Source organism: Pygocentrus nattereri, chromosome 15 (genome assembly GCF_015220715.1).
Source record: "Pygocentrus nattereri isolate fPygNat1 chromosome 15, fPygNat1.pri, whole genome shotgun sequence".
In the NCBI taxonomy this organism is placed as follows: domain Eukaryota; kingdom Metazoa; phylum Chordata; class Actinopteri; order Characiformes; family Serrasalmidae; genus Pygocentrus; species Pygocentrus nattereri.
Window position 1 is genome coordinate 39455184 of NC_051225.1, and position 22616 is coordinate 39477799.

General features: G+C 42.2%; 1 protein-coding gene across 1 annotated transcript in view; it reads right to left on the bottom strand.

The window, feature by feature from the left end:
- LOC108411071 (protein kinase C-binding protein NELL1) overlaps positions 1 to 22616 on the bottom strand; it is a 406580-nt gene that overhangs the window by 363334 nt on the left and 20630 nt on the right. The window lies entirely within an intron of this gene.

A 22616-nucleotide genomic window follows, 5' to 3' on the forward strand; every position in this document is an offset into this window, starting at 1 on the left:
ACACACACACACACACACACACACACACACACACACACACACACACACACACACACACACACTTTTTTTGTTTTATTTCCATAATAAGGGGTCAAACATACTGTACTGTGCTAAAGTCTAAGACCCCTACATGAATTTAGTCAAAACAGCCGTTAAATAGAAGTTATTAATTTTTTTAGCATCAGGAAAAACAAAAACAAACAAACAAAAACAAAAATTCACTGGCTGTTGGGTGTCCTTTCAAACATTTCACATAATGCTATGCACATTTACGAAATTTCGTCAGGGAAAAACAAAAAAAAAATATAAATAAAAATAAAACATTAAGTCGCGTTTCCATCCACCAGTTATGCGAAGAAACTTTAGAAGATGTAGTCTAAACATGATTAGGAGCCGTGTTGAAACACGCAAGAGGGAGAGATTTAACTCCGTTTTCACTTTAAGTAGAATCATCTTTACAGTCATTTGCCATCTTTTTACGACCGCATTATTATTTGCAGCTCAGCGATAGCCCACCTAATGAGGGCTAAAAATCTTGGTTCCCACCCCTGGAAACACAAAAGCACCAGACAGTTGTGAAACACACTGCGTTGAAATTTTAAAAAGGTCTGTACCACAATCTGTCTATACAGCTTAAATTATTTATCTGAAAAAACTCTCTTTTTGCAATATTTGGCTGCTCTTCTGAATTGAGCTTTTCCATTTAGGATTTTTTTTTGGCTTATTTTCAAAATTCATTGGATGGAAAACCCTCTACTGACCAGTGGACTCTTCTAGTACCGCTGTCTGACTGGTTTGAAACGCGATCAGGAGGCAAAAAAAAAAAAAAAAAAAAAAAAAAAAAAGATAAATAAATAAATCGATTTACTCTCCCAACTGTCGACTCCAACTGAACCAAAATCTATAGACTTGAGCCGACCAGCACAGACTCAGTCAGACTGAGTATCGAGGCCAAAATCAGGGTAAAAGCCATGCAGTGTAACCCTTCTTAAACTTACAGTGGAACTCCACAGATTTTTGCATAATTTTGTCAATGTGATGTAAACAGGGCGATTTAGAGTGGTTTGGTGGTTTGATGGAAAATAGTGAAAAATCTGAAGTTTTCTCTGTGTATCCTTCCACTGTGAATGGATAAAGCCGCAATTTTCTCAAAGCTACCATAAAACAGTGTCTCAGACATCAGGCAGTGAATTCAGAACTTTCTGCGAGGAGCTTTTAGGAGGTGGACGTCTGGTTCCTATCAGCACCACTGTGAACATTTCTGATGCAGTATGTTTTTCTAGAATGGAGAATTTCACACCAAACCACTCTGAATGACCCAGTTTACATCTTAGCCATTTAATTTTGAAACATTTTGAAAGTTCTTCTTTAACACTCGCCAAGTGGAATAATCACTGTTGGAGTTTTCCTGCCTCAGAGTTTCCTCTCTTTCTATCGGTGTCACGCTAAAAACATCACATGCCTACATTTGAGCTCTAAGACTCAAACTTCATTCTTCCTGCACCTCACCTTTTGTAAGATATTTTTAAGAAAGCACTTTGTACTGCCCGTCAGTTATCTCCAAGCTAACGCACTTTCCATCCTTTTAGCACTTTTTAAAATTAAAATGAAATTTTTAAATGTTCATTTTGCTTTTATTTATGTAAATAAAACATTGCTGCCTGGTGTCTGAAACATACTATATAAATAAGCCTGTCTTGCAGCCTGTGAGAGCTCCTACACTACCAATCAGTGACCCCTACAGGTTGCACAACTTCAGATTTAAAGCAGACAGAGTTGACCTGGATTAATCGCTGATGAGATGACGAACAAAATAAAAGTAGGGATCGCCCTAAAACAAACAACTATTAAAAATGACTTTAAAAATCCATGACGAAGCCAAACTCCACAGGTCAGGAGAGCGTGAAGTGACCTTTCCAACAAGCCCTAGATCACATTGCTGGCCTTCAGGGAACCAGAAAGTCTCGCAAATGTGTGTCCAACTTCGACGTATCCCAGGTAGCCTTACCGAAATGCTCGCCTGCAGTGGAGGTCTGGAGAGCCAGAGACATTTAGAGCAGTAAAAGTAACTGACTTCAGTCTTCACAGGATGCTCCCTCTCCAACTGCACAGGCCTTTTTATTGCAGCCTTCAAGAAACCAGAGGTACGGACCCAGAAATCACCAGGCCCCTCACCTGCTGTCTTCACTGAGGCGTCCACGTTGTTAATGTCATAATCAGCTCAGTCACCTAGTCGACACAAAGCTTAAAGCATCATCGCCGAGCAGTTAATTCAGAAGGTCTGTGAAACCCCTAGTGACCCCTCTAAAGATACAAAACGGGAAGAATGCGTTTATTCAGCCGTTGGGGAAGTGCAATAGAAATTTGACGTCATTGTCTTACTCATATGTGAGATCCTGTAGGTTAGTCCTGTTTTCTGGGGATGTTCAAGTCTGGAACATGTAGAAAAACGAACACACACACACACACACACACACACACACAGGGCAGTAAGTGCAGTCAGGATGTTTAAGCTCAGTCTGGTTGATAAGGTCAAGGTGAAGGACACTCTGAGAGATAGCGCAGAGTGGGGTCGCTCTGCCTCTCACATCTCCGTTAATAACCTTCTCCTTCACCATAAATGTCAGCGAGCGCTCTGAGCCTGCTGGCTGTGGGTGGGTGCATGCTGTGTGCTGTAAACCAGCAGAGCTCTAGCTGCACCATAAACTCTACAGCACTCAGAGACTCCACTGACAGCTCGTCAGCTCCATACAGCAGCCACAGAGCTCTGATCATCAGCCCGCCAGAGAAACTGCAGATTAGGATCAGCAGATTCCTTCTGCACAGTTACATGGCTATGGGGCCTTTTCCTGGATCAGAACCCCTTCTGTGAGGCTTGGGCTGACTGAACAATCACTTTTACTCTGAAACTGTAATTTAGGAGAAGGCAAATTTTAAAATTACAAGAGCAGCCATTTTTTTTAGAACAGCTCACATTATCAAAAGTTTTAAAGGGGGGGTGGGGGGGGGGCTTAACCTACTAACACAGAGCTTCTGAACCTGAACTGTACATACTGTGTGTGTGTGTGTGTGTGTGTGTGTGTGTGTGTGTGTGTGTGTGTGTGTGTGGCATTCAGGCATACCATTATGACCACCTCCTTGTTTCTACGCTCATTGTCCATTTTATTAGCTCCTCTTACTGTATAGCTGCACTCTGTAGTTCTACAGTTACAGACTGTAGTCCATCTGCTGTCCTCATTGGTGTGTGTTGCGCTTGTCTGAGTGGATCAGACACAGCAGGGCTGCTGGATTTTCTAAACACCTCAGAGTCTCTGCTGGATTGCGAATAGTCCTGTAGGCAGCGTCCTGTGGCCACTGATGAAGGACTAGAGGATGACCAACACAAACTGTGCAGCAGCAGATGAGCTGTCGTCTCTGACTTTACATCTACAAGGTGGACCGACAAGGTAGGAGTGTCTAAGAGTGGACAGTGAGTGGACAGTGATAAACTCAAAATACATGTACATATACATACTTATATGTACTTACTGTATATCTGTACCTCAGTACTTGGTTGCATCTGGACTCTCACATTACACATCCTTTCACTTGCTTTGTTCATGTACTGTCTTTTATATTACAAACCCAATTCCAAAAAAGTTGTGACGCTGTGTAAAATTTAAATAAATGTACATAAAAACAGAATGCAATGATTTGCAAATCTCATAGACTCATATTTACAAGTGGTACAAAGAAAAAGAAAAAGTTTGCAACCGAGTATTTTAGCGAGGCAGAGTCTCTCAGAAGCAAGGATGGGCAGAGATTCACCAATCTGTGAAAAACTGATTTCAGAAAAATGTACCTTAACATAAAACTGAAGACCGGAAATCCCACCATCTACTGTACATATCATCAGAAAGATTCAGAGAATCTGGAGAAATCCCTGTAGGTATGGGAAAACGTCAATGGTCAATACTGGATGCTCGTGATCTTTGGGCACTCAGGCGGCACTGCATTAAAAACAGGCCTGATTCTGTACTGGAAATCACTGCATGAGCTCAGGAACACTTCCAGAAATCACTGTCTATGAACACAAAATAAAAAATAAAAAAAACAGCATCTCTGATGCCTACGGCGTGGGCAGCTTACACATTTAGAAAAAGGCACCATCAGTGCTGAACAGTATACAGAGGTTAGAAAAACACGCGCTCCCATCCAGACAGCGTCTCTTTCAGGGAAGGTGTTGCTTCAGCAACAACGCTAAGCCACATACTGCATCCATCACAACAGCATGGCTTCACAGAAGAAGAGTCTGGGTGCCACCAATAGAAAACATCTGGCAAATCATGAAACGAAAAGCCCAGCAAAGAAGACCCGGCACTGTTGAGCAGCTAGAAACTTAGATCAGAAAAGAATGAGACAGCATTCCTCTCCCAACACTCCAGCTATCGGTCTTAGATGGTGACCGACTGCTGTTAAAAGAGGAGGGGGGGCTACACAATGGTGGACACAGCCCTGTCCCAACTTTTTCGAGATGCGTTGCTGCCATTAAGTTCTAAATGGGTTCATGTTTTTCCTGAAATGGCAAAATGTCTCACTTTCAATGTCTGATGTGTGTTCTATGTTCTATTGGGAATCAAATATGGGTCCATGAGATTTATAAATCATTGCATTCTGGTTTTTATTTACATTTAAAATTTACACAGCATCCCAACTTTTTGGTATTGGGGTTGTAACATATAGTGCATTCAACTGGATTTATTTTATGACTGACAGCTTTACAAAGAGAAATTCCCTGTACCCCTGGTCCTTGGCAAACAAAGATTCTGACAGTTCATATGCAAACAAATGATAAACTCCCTCCTTTAAAATGGAGCTGACCAACACAGCACATTCTGACCCCTGAACACATTTAGTCAGTAAAGCTGTTACTATTCATTGTTGAGGCATCGCAAGTTCACATTTTACAGCAGAAGCGGTCGAACGCCAGCGCAGTTCTCCAGCAGAACCCGATAAATCCGTTCAGCCAATCAGTGCACGGTGTTCAGGTCAGATGATGCAGCACTGCTGCCAACTGTTTGAGGCAGAAGCTCAAACGGCTCCTTCTGCCTACAAAGAGCAGCACGCTGGTCTTAAACTAACGGCTACTGCATCTAAACAGAGCTCAGAGAGTCCCACAGAGACCCACTCTGATTCAGCCATGGGAGCAAATTCACACCAAATTCCATAACTCATCCAGTTCACTATACAGGGAGCAGTGAGCTGTCAGATTCAGCTTTAGACAGAGCTCTGATCTTACAGATGTTTAGTATTGAACATTAGTGGCTGTTTGTGTTCAGTTTGCAGCTGTTTACCTGCTGGTTTGTGGTTAAATGATGTTCAATATTGACCTCGTTTAGCTCTAAAAGTAAAATGACCACCGGCGAAACAATCTAATACCTGGAACGCGCAATAAAAAAACTTTTTAAAATAATTAATAAATAAATAAATGCATGATTAATGAAAAAATGAGTGTTTTTGCACAAAGTCCTCACTTATTGACTGGAGAGAAAACTTCCACGTTCACACCGTGCTGTACTTGGCTAATAAGCAATTCTAATCCTGATTATACTTGCATGAACCTCACTGCACCACGTCTTCAGCGCACAAAGCGTGAATGCCAAAACTTCCAAACTGCATCACAAAGCATTATTACTAAACTTCACCCCAAACTTAACAACATAGAAGTTCACAGATTTCAGAGCTTAAGCAAAAATAAAATAAAAAATAATAAATGTTGACTGAAAAAAAATCAAACATGCACCAACACAGCGTGGCCTTCGCCTGCCAGCCAAGTAAACCAGGCTGGTTTTCAGCAGCCCCAATTTCTATGCCAGGCTGGTCTCAGCGCTGACCAGCAAACGCCAGATGCTGAGTGGGGGTTTGAGGGGGCATCCAAAGCTGCCAAACCGGCGCCTTCATCTGCACATCTGGCACCATTTCTAATGAGAGAAACTAAACCAGCCCGCAGCTGCTTAAGGAGCTTATGGAACTACTTCCAGAAGAAAAGTTCCGATTGATTTTATTTATTCTTCATTGGTAAATAATGAGTCCAATTGAGAGCTAAGGTAACAAACTGACATGGATCATGACTACAGGCAATGTTTACGCTGTGGGGGGAAAATCTCCAGTGAGAAACCGAAGAAGCCCCTCAGATGAGCAGAGAAGCATCTCCAAGATTAAACCACAAGTGCAGTCATCTGGACTTGGGGCAGCCGAAGAGAAGAGCAGATAAAACGACTAAAGCTCTCCAGCTGATCCTCACAGAATGACTCCACCTCCTCAGACACAGACACAGCTTTCAAACCGGACCAGTCAGATGCTCAAATCAGTCTACGCCGCAAAAAAATAATTTTTAATTATTTAGAAATCCACTTTATATACATAATATTTCTCATTTTGAGCCGGCATAATAAGAATAAGAACAACATTCCTCACCCTATTACCTTCAACAAAAATCTGCCATTGGGATAAAATGTTTTTTCTACATAAATTACTTATTTACACGTTTAAAGACGGTTCCAAGGGTTCTTAAGTAAAGCTCGGATAACCGTTTGCATGCTTCAATGGTTCTTTGCATGGGGAAATTGTTCTTCGGATTGACAGGGAATACGTTTTACATGAAGCCTCAAAAAGGGTTCTGCTATTGTTAAGATGTCAAGCTTGTAACAAAAGAAGAACCCTTTATAGCTCTACAGTTACAGACTGCAGTCCATCCGTTGCTTTGTATACTCTGTTCTTCAGCGGTCAGGACCCCCACAGAGCAGCTCTCATTTGGGTGGTGGATCATTCTCAGCACTGCAGGGACACTGATGTGGTGGTGGTGGTGTGAGCGGATCAGACATCAGTGCTGTTAGTGGGTCAAAAACAAAAAACAAGGATAATGATCAAGAGAACAGCAACAGATCTTTTGGAAAGCTTGCAACTAAAAATCTTACACAAACAATAAAAGAACACTTTGTGAACAAGCAGCCCAAACAGCACCACACTACGCAGCGGATTTGGATTACTGTGAGCATCACACCATCTTTAACGGTCCTGATATTTTGCCTGAGAAACACACGATGAGCTTCAGCTATGAAAAGCACTCAAAATCCCACATCTCCCCTGTTATCATGTGATAAAAGTTAGGCTACACTGGACCAGACCTGCTTCTGCTTTCCTGCATGCACAAGTATCGAGAAAACAAACAAGTTAAGTGATACTTTTTCCACCTCTGCATTTAACCCATCCGTGAAGTGAAACCCCACATACACACTACTGAACACAGACACTAGGGGGCAGTGAGCACACTTGCCCGGAGCAGTGGGCAGCCCTATCCACGGCGCCCGGGGAGCAGTTGGTGGTTAGGTGTCTTGCTAAAGGACACCTCAGTCAGGCTGTCGGCACTGGGGATCGAACCGGCGACCTTCTGGTCACAGGGCCAGCTCCCTAACCTCCAGCCCACGACTGCCCCTAGGAATGAACACCTGGTTGAAACGCAGATATCGCAGTCGGAGCTGAAGAAATATTCTTTAAACCGTAAATGGAGCCGAGCTCCAGACCCAAAAACATCGCTTCAGACTGTTAAACTTGTTATAAATCATGCACTGCAAGCCCAGCTCTACGAAAGCACTGATTCTATGAGAAATGCATTGCTATTCAAGCCATTTTTCCTCTAATGACGAAGCAAATACAAATTAATTCATTTGTGAGGTGGGTAACATGTAATCAAACCTGACATTTCTGAGCTCACAGCGGCAGACGTGCCACACACGGCACACTCGCCACTCGAGAAGGACTGTCAGCTTTTCAAAAACACACGAAACGTCCTGGAAAACATTCTGCATAAAATGAGCGCCCAGTTATCTAAATCTGACGTTTTTGTGAGGCCAGGCAGCCAAAACAAAGGAAAAAGGTAGGTTTTTAAAATAATCCTAGGTGTGCAGATAGAACATTAGTGTACACGCCAAGTGTTATTAAGCAGAGCGCTTAGAGAAAAAAGAAAATGGACAGACAACGTGCTGTTTTTAACTTTTAACTTCATTTCTACTGTGATTTTAGCAGATACCCAACACATCGGGCTTTTGCTGTTTCTCTTTTCTACAGCAGTCGTTTCCTCTGGTTGCTTATCCCCAGTTTTACACATCTTATTTTAAGACGTCAGAGTGAAGTGCCCCCATATTTTTGACTTTAGTCGTGTATAAATGTACAGCAGCGTCCACCGTCTTCGGTTTCCCTCTTTCAGACAGAAAGAGTACAAACATCATGACAACTACTCGCTGCGTTTCGTTGCCGACAACATTTCATGGCTACGTTCACATTACCAGGTTGAAGTGGCGCAAATCCGATTTTTTGCCCCAGTGTGACTCGGATCTGACGTTTTCTGGGACCCAACCTGAGACACTTTCATCTGTGGTCCTTCATCTGATACGTATAAGATTCGTAATCATGTGACCTGAATGTGAACCCTCAGATCTGAATTCTTGCGTTTTCTTTCCACTACACGTGCGCCATCATTCAGCGTTACCATGGCACCGAACAGAAGTTGAAGCCTTTAAACACTGGAAAAGAGACACCTCACCTTTTTTACCTTCGTCTCGCTCTAATAACGAAGCCGAGAGCTGATTTAAAGTTAATTATCTTCTCAGCGAAGGCTTGTTCTGCTCGCTAGTTTGTTTGCCGTTCATGACACTTGTGATTCAATGAAGGCACGTTATTAATTACGGTGTGTGTATGTGGGTCGTTTCAGGACACCGGTTCACTCACACTGACATATCACTCAAATGAGTGTGAACCATCACGCTGGAGATCAAACCTGAGCAAAGTATCAGAGCGGAGCAATGAGGCTTGTGATGTGAACGTTAGGAGTTTTAGGATTAGTTGCTGCAGCCGTAATCGTGAAAAATCAAATCATGAAGATTTTGTGATCGCACTGCCCCCCTTAAAACAGTACAGCAAAACAAACACAGAGCTTTCGCCATTTCCTGCCTGAAGTGTTTCCTCTGGTTACTCACACATCTTATAATAAGATGATGTCAGGCTAAGGCTGATGTCTCCACCATCTGGGTTTTCTCTCTTTTAGCCAGGTGATGGAAATGAGGAGCGCAAACACCGACAGCTAACCAATCAATATTTAGATATCTTCGATTAGTTGTTGTGGAATAATCTATGGTGAAGATTTCTTGATCATATCGCTCAACTTCAAAAAACAGCAGACCAAAATGAGCTTCTGCCATTTTCTGCCTCAAATGTTTCCTCCGCTTGTTTACACATCTTATTTTAAGATGATGTCAGACTGAAGTGCCCCCATATTTTTGACTCTTACGTTCGTGTATGACCCTGTGCGGCATCTGTCCTTTGGCCATGTTGATGTAAATGAAGAGCACAAACGCCAACACAACTACAAAATCAACTTTATTTGCTACAATATTTTTTCAGTTATTTATTCTCTGTAATCTATTGTGAAGCTTTCGTGATCACATCGCCAACTAAAACCAGCACAACAAAACAAACCCTTTTTGCGCTTTTAGGACTAAAACGACAAAACACCGACGTCCTTACAAACACAACCCTGATAACTTCCGACTATAAACCTGAAACAAATGCTTAACTTCAGCACTAAATCCTTTATCATCCCCAAAAACACCGGCACCCACGTCCCAGCCCCTGCAATCTTTTATTTAGGCCATGATAAACTGCTGGAGTGAAGCTTAGATAAGCAGAGATTACAGGAAACTTGCACTTAAAGACTAAAATTGCTTTTTCTAGGGTCCTGCAACCACTGAGGCTTTTGCACCAGCTCTGCAATAAAGCAATCCACTATAACGGGCCATCCTGACTGCAGCTTGGAGCTATAGTATGCGCCCATTTGTCAACAGTAAACTATATTTTGAGATTTCCATTAAGCCAAGCTTCCTCTTGGTTGTCCCTCCCCAAGGCTGGACTGCAGCTCTCCTCAGATCAGCTGATGCATTTCAAAAGGTTCAGTCAGAACATTCAGGACTACAGATCATGCAGAATAATCAGATGAAGAAAATCACAGCAACTGATATTTCAGACAGGCTGTATAGCAGAATCTGCGCATCAATTCTTCAATGGGTAACATAACGGACAGCAATTCGGGGAAAAGATTTAACTGCAATCTTTTTGGCAAATACTGCGACGCATTTTCAACGAAGATTTTTTTTCTCCCCCCACCGGCTTGAATATGGACATAATTCACAATGAGGCTCTTGCGATGTGAAAACTGCTCCCTCACAAAAAGATTTTGATTTTAAAAAAAAATTTCAGCACAAGTGGAACAATTTACAATCGCTATTTGATGTGACATAATATACACGTTTCCCCTCAGTTTATTAAAGCATTCAAAATTACAGAAGTGCAACGTTAGAAACGAAAGTTCTGCTTTTTCCATTTCTGCTCTACTAACAAACTAATGTTGGCCTCAAGCTAAAACACTGAAGCCACAAACTAACATGCTTGTGCTGATAAAATGAAGATAAAATGACAAAACAATGATAAAATGTGATGTACTGTCCCCGTAATGTGGGAAACTATGATCGTGCATGATCGTCATGCATATGTATAAAACATTTACAGTACTACAAATCACTGCTGTTGAAACAAAACCTTGTTCTAACCATTACCTATATTACACACACAACTACATGCACATACACATTTCTTCCATATGAGGTTACATTCCTACCATAGGCAAGTTTCTATAAACTAGCAGGAAATAAAACAGAACCTAAATCTGTCTTTCCTCTAATCAGGTTAATCTTGTTCTTGCAGATGAACAGTCCACAACTTTGAATAATGTTCCACGGACCAATGAAAGCGATGTTATACCATATTTCTCTCCGTCTCGATGTAAACTGGTCCTAATCCTGTGTAACGCTTCCGTAAGCATTTCACTGACCAATCACAAGGCTGCGTCTCTTGCCCCGCCCACACAGAACAGGTTCAGAGTCAGAGGAGCTTAGCAAACCAGCCCACCTGTCTGTGGGTGCCCGTCACCTGTTCACTCATTCAACACCAACATTGTTCGGTCGTCCGTTTCTTCATTTATGCATTTGCTCGTCCATCATCTGCACGTCTGATCATATTGGTCATTCCGGCTTTGCTGGATGTTTAATGTTACACTCAAGTTTAGCGTCATACAAATTTTTATATTTTACTCTGCTCACCGAGACTAAACACTGAGAATATCCTGCTCTGAAAAGAACGCTGTAACATAATTCATCACAAAAACAAACATTGATATACAGCAGAAGTTCCCAACCACCAGGCACTGAAGCAGGACCCGGCCGTGTACTGTGATTCCAGCCCGCAGCAGTGAGGAGTGAGGAGTTAGTAGCCTAATTTTGGAAAGTCATTATTTTATCACCAGTGTATTCAACATTATCATAGACATCTCTCTTATTTAAGGCTTAACTCTTCACACTACAGTGCAATGGAGTCGAATGCATTTTAAAGGCTTTTAAAGGCTTCAGAGTGAGCGCGGTAGGCAAGAATGTTATTGCAATTCTGCCATCTTTTAAAGCATGTTGGAGAGTTTGATCATTAAAATAGCACCAAAAAAAAAAAAAAAAAAAAAAAAAAAAAAAAAAAAAAAACCATCCTGATTGCAGGTAAAAAAAAAAATAATAAAAAAAAAAAGAAAAATATATTTTTGGTATCTATGATTTCAAAAGTAATTCAAAATCTGTCAACCTCTTATTAAGAGATGGAATATCTGGAGATGCATTTTTTGCCAGATATGTTAGAGGAATTAGGAATATCTCCTAGGAACTTTATCTTCTCAGAAACATTTCCTGGAAAAAAAGTGCAATAACTAGTATTTAATGACCATTTTCACAGGAAATTACATTAAATGGTCTCTGACTATTGCCAGGTATATTCTGCTACACATACTGCCAGCTGACAGCACTTTTGCAACCTCAGAATACCTGAAATCAAACAAAACATGAAAAAGCATATCTTCCAAATCTAGTTCCGACTGCCAAAGTGCATATTTACAGCACGTTTCTGAAAACAGAGCGACACACGTGTCTGTATGCATCTCCATGTCCTGCCTCCAGATCTCTCCTACAGGACCGTTTCTTGAGGGAGGATCCGCATTCATATTCTCCGCATTGCTGATTATGAAGACGGGGGATGAATTATTAAAATCAGTGGCACTCCAGATGTTCCTCATGCCTTTTTTTGACAAACAACTTCCTACCCTCTTGCAGAGGCCTGGAGAAATGCATAACGAGAACTTGATAAACCTCTGTGGGCTCCAGCTATTCCCGACTCGACACCTCGGGCGGTGCAGGCATCCTCAAAGCCAGACGCAAAATAATGCACTGTACCGCAACACAGATGTCGGGAGGGGAGTCACTGGAGTAAAAGGTTCTGCACCGACAGAGAGATGCTTCTCCTGCAAATAACCTCCAGCTAAACACATTCGGCTGAGCAGATAAAGACGTCCTCCTCCTCGTCTTCTTAAGCCCTATTCACAATCGCCCTCTCCAGCTTGGAAAGGAGCAAAGAGGTGCTTCAAGTGGAGAAAGTTTCCTTCAGACTGGCGACAAATCACTTACATAACACGTCTTAATGAACACTGATTTTCTCCTACGACAACCTTGACAAAAAGCTTGGTCACAATCTCAGTTTCTCTCTTAGAGAGTTAGAACACTAGAACACCCCCTCCCCCCCTCCCCCCCTCCACCCCCCCCCCCCCCCCCCCCTCCGCTTAGCGTTTCAAGTTATGTAACACATCAAAACGAGTTTGCTCATTACATTCAAAACACTCCGGATCACAACAGACTTTATTTTAATGTAGCCTGAAATGTTATGATCGGAGTAACATCAAGAGGCAGCTTAAAGTTTATTCTTGCATCTCGTTTATCACAGCAAAAGTTGGATGTGCTACTGTTTCGGTGTAGATTAGTGGTAGATGTGTTCCAGGAATGTAAGCCAGCAGCCAGTTGCACCAGCTGAACGTGAGTTCAATCATAGTTCGAGTGTAAACCTGTCTATGTTCAAGTTTACAAGCTACTAGAATTTAACTGGTTGCACCCAGTAAGAGTTTCAGTGTAGCAACGACAAGTTAAGTGCGTGCAGAGCAGTAAGAGCAGCTCCATCAGTGCTCAGTTTGCGTTGACCTCATCATCACAGCATACACAACGCATTTTTAAAATATAATTAACATAGCCAACATCACCTTTTGTTATGCAGCAAACGGAAATATGTGATTATTAAATGTTAGCAAGCGGCCCCTATTGTAATCATTCACTGATTACAATATTCATTGATTTAAAATATTGTGCAGGAGAGCCCAGTTTGAACATCGGAAAAAATACAGCAGCAAAACAGAATCTCTCTCACACACACACACACACACACACACACACACACACACACACACACAGACCACTTTCAATAACACCACTTTACTGTAAAACACTTTGGATGTGGTGGTGGTTTGTTAGTGTAGTGGTTAACACCTCTGCCTTCTACACTGTAGACTGGGGTTCAGTCCCCCACCAGGGTAAACACCCTACACTATACCAATAAGAGTCCTTGGGCAAGACTCCCAACACCACCTTGGCCTTCCTGTGTAAAAATGATCAAAAATTGTAAGTTGCTCTGAATAAGGAGCGTCAGCCAAATGCCGTAAATGTAAATGGATTATAACCACTACGACTGATGCACGTTAAGCAAACTAAACAGCACACTTGCCCAGAGCGGTGGGCAGCACTATCCACGGTGCCAGGGGAGCAACTGCTCTTGCTTAAGGGTACTTCAGTCATGGACTGTCAGCCAAGGGAATAGAACTGGCAGTGTGCTCACTGCCCCCTAGTGTGCGTGTTCACTAGTGTGTATGTGGGTGTTTCACTGCACGGATGGGTTAAATGCAGAGGTCTAATTCCACAGTGTGCAAACACAGAGACAAATGGTTGCAAATTCTATTCTATTTTAAAACGAGACAATTAAAATCACTAAAATCATGGTTATTATAATACTTCCTGCTATCTCAAGTAGGTGGAACATGAACGAAAACCATAATTTCATCTAGTTCATGTTCAGGTTAACATTAGTTAATGTGATTGATTCAGAGTTAGGTCTTCTTCAGGCTTTCAGTCCATTTAGAAGATCTTGAAGGAACTTCTTGGTCAAGATACAAGAAGCTGGATGATGCAGGCCTGATGTGAAAGTCTGAAACTGCTTAGCTACAAACTATGATACATTTAACTGTTAGGGGACCTCAGTTCTTCTAAAACATCCCTTAGTACATCAGTGATGTGAGGTGCTGTTAAGGTCACTTTGAACTAGGGGCTGCACAGCTTAAGATTTTTTAAAAAGTTGACCGTTGTGATGACTCAACTGAGTTGACCTCAACTAATCGCTAAGAAGGTCATGAATAAAACCACAGAGAATGTAATGCTTTGCAACAAGAGACCTTAAAAATCTGACGAAGCCAAACTCCACAGGTCAGTAGAGCATGATGCACCCTTTCCAACGAATCATGGAACATGTTGCTGGCTTTCAGTGATCTGGAGATATGGACCTTGGTGGCCTTGCCAAGATGCACGCACACAGTGGAGGTCTGGAGAGTCGGAGACTTGAAGAAAATGAGTGTAACTGACTTCAAACTTGTAATATAGGGCATTAGGCTCCCTCTCCAACCACATATTGGGTTCCCAAAGACTACAATGGTCAATATTTGATGTTTAAAGCTCTGTAGATCAGCAGGGAAATTTAAAGTGAAGGCAAAGTCCGTAGTGTGAGTCATGCCCTTTCCAACAAGCCCTGGATTGCCTCGATAGCCTTCAACAAAGAGGAGATATGGACACCGAAATCACCAGGCTTCTCACCTGCTGTCTACTCTGTCGCATCCATGTTGTTAGTGTCAAACACGTGAGAAGTGACTGTTGACAAAAAGATGAAAGCATCATCACTGAGCAGTAAAGTCGTCAAGTCGCCTAGTCTATGCAACCCCCAGTTTGAACAGGCATCCAAAACTACTACAATTCTATAAATAGTCTGGCAAAATCAGCATGAACAATGAGATCTTCTAGACATGTCGACATCCACATGGACCAACAGATGCTGGTGAATCTATCAGTCATTGTCAGACAAGCTTTGAGACATCTTACTTCCTCCAAGATGATCAGAAGGTAACTCCATCACTAAGGCCAAGCCTAGAAGGCATGATGACTCAAATCCCACATGATGCAACTTCTGTCAATGTTAAATCCTCCTTAGCACCGATAAAGTGGCCAACCAGTGATTTTCGTTTTGCATTCCAGTCATTCTGTGCAGCAGAGCACAAGTGACAGCCTCTCCTTGTTTCTCTTTGAATCATTTCAGCTGTGACAGAAAGGTTTTCGATGTGGAGCATTTGTGGCTTTCACAGGCATTTTCCCTTCCAGCAGTAAGCCAGGCATGCCATCGGCATTTGCATGCCGGCGTGTCTTTCAATCTTGTATCCGTGCCTCCCAGAGACAAGCCCACCTCTGCATCCGTGCCGCTGCAGAACTCCTTTGTGAACTGAAAGATTACTTGCTGGTGGTCAGTTATGAGAGTAAACGCCTTTCCATACAGGTGCTGGATGGAATTTTTCACTCAGCTCTTCATGGTTAATCTGGGGGCATTTCCTTTCCATGGCAAGTGCAAGTGACCATGATGCAAAAGCCATTGTGGCATTTGCTGCCATCTGCCATGGTGTATGATGTAATTGTGCTGATGCCATGTGGCAAGGCGTTGTGCACTGCTTTGTGTCCACCATCACTTCCCCTGAGAAGACATTCAAGGGATGGAGCACAATAGCCAAGTTCGACACAAACCTTCAGTAATTCCGTTGGGAATTGTGGACTGATGTGGGTCTCTAATATCAACACGGTCATTCATAAAATGCAGATCTTGGGACTGAACACAAGCGCTGCATCTTTTAAAAATAAAAAGACAAAACCAAAAACATCCCTTTTTGTAGAAACTTTGGGGGAATTCTCTTCAAATATGCTTTTGTTCCACTCCCAACAGCAGTGGGCTGGTTAGCTAGGGAGTCCTACTGTCTGTTCCTAGCTTTAAACCAACTATGACATCTTTTCGCTTCATTGTACAGGATTCAAAGATGCAAAAACTTTAATCAGAGTTTTTAAATCTTTTGTTGTGCAACACACTTCACAAAGTGCAGAGTTGTCTTGTCCCACTGCATGGGTGTGACCTAAACGCCCTCTGTTTATGGTCAGCGAAGCGGTCTACACCAGTTACGAATGGCAGGGCACATTCTGTGACGAGACACGTTTTTGACCTCTCCATTTTTGACACATTCAAATCATTATTGCTCCACTATTGCATCCCAAAACAGATCAGGAGAAAGTCTATCATGGAGCAGAGAAAACAAAGATCTCTGTAACGATGAGGAGCGATGTTGAGGCGGACACGTGTGGAGACAAGCGAGATTTATTATGGACAAATCCACAATCAGGGCCAAGTCCAGGGTCATAGAGCCAATACGTAATACAGGAGGGACAGTCACGGCACCAAAATGAAACAAACAACGGAGGCCAGAAGAAACACCAAACTAAACCAAAACAGTACTTAAACAAACACAAAGAGCAGCAAACACACGGGAAAACACGGGGCTTAAATACAACAGGGTTAACGATTGTTCACAAGACACAGGTGGAGACAATCAGGGGTAGAGTCGAAACAAGAGGGCAGGACTGAAAACCAAAACAAAAGCACATGGACAGGACTGGGACGTAAACACAACAGGAGCACATGGGGGAGTGGGAGGAGCCAAGCGTGACACTCTCATCCTTTCCCCCCAACAATTTGTAGAGTGATGGAAATTAGATGTGGATACAGTTTGTTTTGAATTGATAAGGATCCATAGATAAGCAGACATAAGCGAGGTGCCCAACACCAAGGGACAGTATAACGCCATTTGAACTGTTATTAAGATCACTAATGTTAAATGTGGGGAGAGAACATAACCCACCACACACACACACACACACACACACACACACACACACACACACACAATTAAAGCTTCATCAGTAAAGTAGCCATTTGATATGTTCGTTTGTTTTGACTTGACATGCAATGCAATAATTTTCAATGCTCACCTGCTGTCAGGACACATGTTACAGCTGCAATTCCAGTCTTACTTACAACATTGTGTCCAAATTAAAAGAGGACTTCATATTGCAACCACGACTTTAAAGGAACGGCACTATTGCATTCTTTAATTTTACAAAAAAAAAAAACAAAACACTAAAATATAAACCTAAAAAATAACAAATAATAAAAAATATTCAAAAATTCCAAATGGCATCTAATTAAAACGTACACTACGCAGATCACCCCTCTTGCGAGAACGCTGTTGGATTATTTTGTCCTGCAATTTTTTAAAATGTCACTTTTCTCTCATTCTATAGCAAAGACTGGTGTCCTGTTCTGTTTTTACTCTACAGCCTTTTGTTAAGCGTTCCTCGGCCTAGTTGCACATTTAATTCTGCAGACTTTTAGGCCTGTTTCAGTCTTTTCACCAAAATCATCATGCAGAGCACATCAGTACTCGTTTCTGAAGTGACTGCTTGTTTTGTCTTTGTGCTTGGCAGGCCACTCTGTTTCCTGAACAACATTCTCTGTGGACTGTCCTGTCGCTGCACTTTCTACACAGTTCACCCTTGAATCTGTGCAGCCTGAGCCGCCCTGTAATTTTCTGTTTAGGTGTCACTGCAAGGTTGTTGACACTCACATTCGCTCTTGACTGCAGCTCAACTGCATCTCTGACAGCAGTTTCCATCGAGACAGCAATTTAACAGCCCTCTTAAATGTCAGATCTGCCTCTCATTTATTATTCAGTTTAACACATCACTCAGTCCTACAGCAAACCAAGAAAACTTTCAGCTCAGTTGCTGTGTGTGGCAACCCACTCGCCTTCGTGTCAGCTGCTTTGTGGAACGTGTAACACTTCAGAAGTGTGAGTAATGCTGCCTTCTTCAGAGCAGTTAAAGTTCTCAGTAGGCCTGGATCATTCCTGGATTTATGGATGAGTGATCAAGGGCCTGAGCCAATAGGGGGCCCCCTTGAGCAATAATGACTAAATCTAAGCAGCAGTTTTGTACCGTCTTCGTATTGACACATTTTTTGACTACTTTCCCCCCCCTAGGAATGAATGTCGTATAAAACCGCGAGCATTTCTGCTCCACCAAAAAACTCGTTTTGCGTATACCATCTCAGGACAGGCCTGCGAGCACGAATTCAACGTTGTTCAGACCCACAATCATCCTTTTGTCCTTTTTTTCCTCGTGTCTCCTATAGACACCCATCCCTTTTTGCCCCCACACAAGCCCAATTATTTCTTTGCTCGACAGCCACCATGTTGCATGCACTCACTCGGGGTAGGTCCTCAAACGCTGCTGCACAGCCATACTAACCCACACTGTTCCTCCCTCAGAGTCCCATTTACTTTTACCCACACTCCAGCGCTACCATTTCCTTTACAGTACAGCCATGAAACTGCATGTCCTCACTCAGGGCAGGTCCCCAAGCTCTAATCCACAGCCAAACTGACCCGCACTCCTCTATGTGTCGTTTCATTATCCCTCAGTCCTCCCATGGTAACGTCATCCCAGACGCAATGGCAACCTTCTAGCAAGACCTTAGCAACCAAAGCTTTTAACCAGATAAGATATTTAATAGCATTACTGTACCTGTTCTACACCTGTGCAATAATTCAGAACCAGACCTGACATCTATGAGTTTTATTCTTTCATTTTAAACATTCACGAGCAAAATAACAGAACTGACCTGCACATTAGAGAAATCTGGACTCTATGCTCTCAAAAACGAACTTGATTTGTTTCTTGATTTAGGTTCTACAGATCATCTCACAATTTTAAAGTAAAGAAATACCCATTAAAAATCAGAACTGCCTTTAAAAGTTAATGCTTTTGTTCATCTGAAACCTCTTCACATGCCTTTAATCATTACAAATGGCACATTTCTGCACATTCTGCTTCATTTAGTATCTCCTTGGTCTTTGCGTGTGATGCAAGGCTTAGACATTACTTTGCAAGACTCAAAGAATCATAGAATATTTATTGGCTCTTGTATACATTGATTTATTGGTCTGCTCATCCAGAAATCTGCACATTATTGGCGCTCACTACATTTGTGGTATATTTTCCACTTTAGTGGTCACCCTGTAATTGCCTTCTGCGTCCTCCTTGGCCGACCCATGAATATAAAACCCAAAAACCGCCCCCCATTAATCTCGCACGCCTTTGATCGTGCACTGAGCCGATAAACAGTCGGTGACCGAGCAACACATTGAGGGAAGTTGATGACACGCAAGGCCATATTCTTAATTCTGCTTTGGAGTTCCCAAGGCTGAAAACCTTGAGAAGTCACAGGAGACGAAATATTAACTGCTTCTCTGCGGAGCTCAACTTCATATCCTCACAGAGACAAAAATATCTCTACGGCTAAATTACATGCAAAACAGCCAAATACCTTCCACATTTTATGCAAGCTAAATAAATAAATAAATGAACGAACAAATAACACAATTTGATGGAATTGGTTACAGCAGGAATAAGACCAATTGAAAAATCTGTTCAGTTTGCTCAAAAGGATTTAACTCGCAAAACCAAACGTCGTCTTGCTTTGCATTTTAATGCATAGAAACAAGGTTAAAATGCTTGGAAACGTTGGTTCTTCCATAAAGCCAGCAGCACCTTCAATGAAGGTCTGATTAAATAAACCAAATATTTTCTGTAGAACTGCATCACAAAATGTTCATAAATGGTTCTATGCATGGCGGAAGGTTCTTCAGGTTGATGGAGAATGTGTTTGTTCTATATAGCACCAAAAAGAATATAGAACCTGTATATACAGAATATACATTAACACCTATTAGCATGCAAATGGTTCTTTGAGTGTTACTGGTTCTAAATAAAGCCACTGTCTTTACTAAAATCCCTGAAGAAACACTTCATTTAGGGAGTGTACTGTACGGAGTCGAGTCACAGTGTACGACACCATATCTATCATACTGTATCTTACTGAGTGTGTTTACATGCACTCAATACGATAACTGCAGAAAATCTGATTTTATCAGTCATCCGATCAATGTGTTGACATGCACTTAAACCAGATAATGGGGAAAGTCCGGGTCTACATGAGTCAGGCAGAGATCGGATTTCTGCTTTACAAGCAACCAATAAACTCACAAAATAAGACGTTGCATAAACATAACGTAAACTCAAACGTCGTGAGCGGCATCGCACCACTTTACCAGAAAATATGAACATACACCACGTAGAAGATTTTTAATTTTTAGATTTTTTAATCCTTCATTTCGTCGAGTTGGACTCGCTTATGTACAGTGCCATGGTCTGTTTTCACACACGGCACCAATGTGATGCATTTTCTAGCAGAACTTTTTTCAGTGTCTCATCAGTAGAAGGCTACTAGAAAATCAGCTAATTTTAGGGGAACGAAATAAATAAATAAATAAATAAATAAATAAATAAATAAATCTCATCTTCGTGATTCGAATGTTCTCACAACATCTTTCTACACAGGGACACGGCACAGCTTTCAGCCCCTTCACCCTCACTTCGTACATTTCAATTAAGCAGCCCAAGCAAACAGGCTAATTTTCCTGCACATAAATATTCAGATATCTGCCGCAATATTGCAATATTCCAAGTAGGACGTGCCGTGGTGATGTTTAATCAGAGTAACTGCTTTGCATGTAAATTGGAATGCTTGGCTAATTGCCTCGCTGCAAAGACATGTACATAAACTGCATAATCTGGATATCACCTTACAGCAAATATCAGCCATGTGCATAAAATCATGAGTCTTGAATATGTACATTATCTTGTATCCCTTCTGCGCAGTTAAACTCTGCGTAATAAACGTTGAGTGAGTGAAAAAAGACAGGTATGCCAGAGGGGGATGAAACCAACACACAAAATACCTTGATATGCAGTTTAAATGAGGATAGTAGCTTCATAAAAGATGCAGGCTGGGTAATTTGAGATCAGATAGCAACCCTAAGCGTATTTGTATACATGTTTCACGTTGTGTTTGTGTGAACGAATCAGATTTAATTGGTACGTAACGGCGTTTTCGCCTGCTAATTTCCACCAGCGCTCCTTCTGCCGCAGAGATTAGCCGAGGTTGGCATAATTTCCCTCCCACAGATAACGAGTTGGGCCTCGGGACACGCAGAGAGACAATGAGGGACACGTCCCTGAAAAAGTCAGAGTTTAACTAATTGCTAATCTGCACGCAGAATATTTAGCATGTATAATGATAACTGCCATTACCTCTGACATGACTGACATAACATTTTATTATGGGCATCCCATCCGAGGCATGATGGAAAGAGCAGCGTTATTAAATCCCAACTAGGACCGCCAAATCTTACACCAGCGATTTAATCTTCCCTGACGTTCATGCATATTTGAGAAAGGATATTCCCTTGAAATTGGATAATTTGTCACGACGCTGACGACGCTCTTAGGGGCGGCAGATTTCTCTGAACAATTCATAAGTCATAAGCCAGCTTCAGACCGCAGTTTAAAGAGCTTTGGTCAAATTACGCAGAGAAAAGGCTGTTTTTCCATCTGTATCCCACGTACAAAGTCTCAGGCGATAGCAGCAGCATGTAATGATCTCAAGGTGTGCTTACTGACATTTTCGCCATTACCTCCAGCTGGGTAAAGGCGGTCTAGAAGCATGTCCAGCTGAGCAAAAGCCTGGACGAGAAGAGAGACTGTGGCCGAAGCCTGACTGCGCTGAGAGAGAGGCTGTATGGAGCTCAGGGGGTCACCATAGGGAGAAATGAAAGCACTTTTAATGAGATCAGCAGGGAGAAAAAGAAAAGTTTCTTAATTCTCATTACGCACGCCTTACTTCACCATCATGTGTTACGAATTAGGGAAAATATCCAATTGCAATTTGTGTGCAATATTGTGACTCCAACTTAAAATGGGATTTTTTATAAATTAAGCTTCAGGCCTGTCCTCTTGGCCAAGATGACCAGAAAATCCACCTTTTCTGGCCTGAGCCCTGAATTTAGTGTGACAGACTGCCAGTAACCTGTGGTTGTGATGTCAACACACAGAGGTTTCGCTGGATCTGATTGGTTAAACTCCTCTACAGGCTTCACAGCTTTAGATACCGACTTCAATAATGTAAAATCAGCTATGGCTACAGGATAAGACTGCTTTGAAGGCACTTTCCACTCCAAGATACCTCCATGGATCCTCACAGAGCAGGTACTGTCTGGGTGGTGGGTCATTCTCAGCACTGCAGTAACACGGATGTGGCGGTGGTGTGTTAGTGCATGTTGCGCTGGTCTGAGTGGATCATTTAAAATGCCTCAGTGTTACTGCTGTACTGAGAATAGTCCACCAACCGGCAGCGTCCTGTGGGCAGCGTCCTGTGGGCAGCGTCCTGTGGGCAGCGTCCTGTGGGCAGCGTCCTGTGGTCCTGTGGGCAGCGATGAAGGACTAGAGGATGACCAACACAAACTGTGCAGCAGCAGATGAGCTGTCGTCTCTGCCTTTACATCTACAAGGTGGACCGACAAG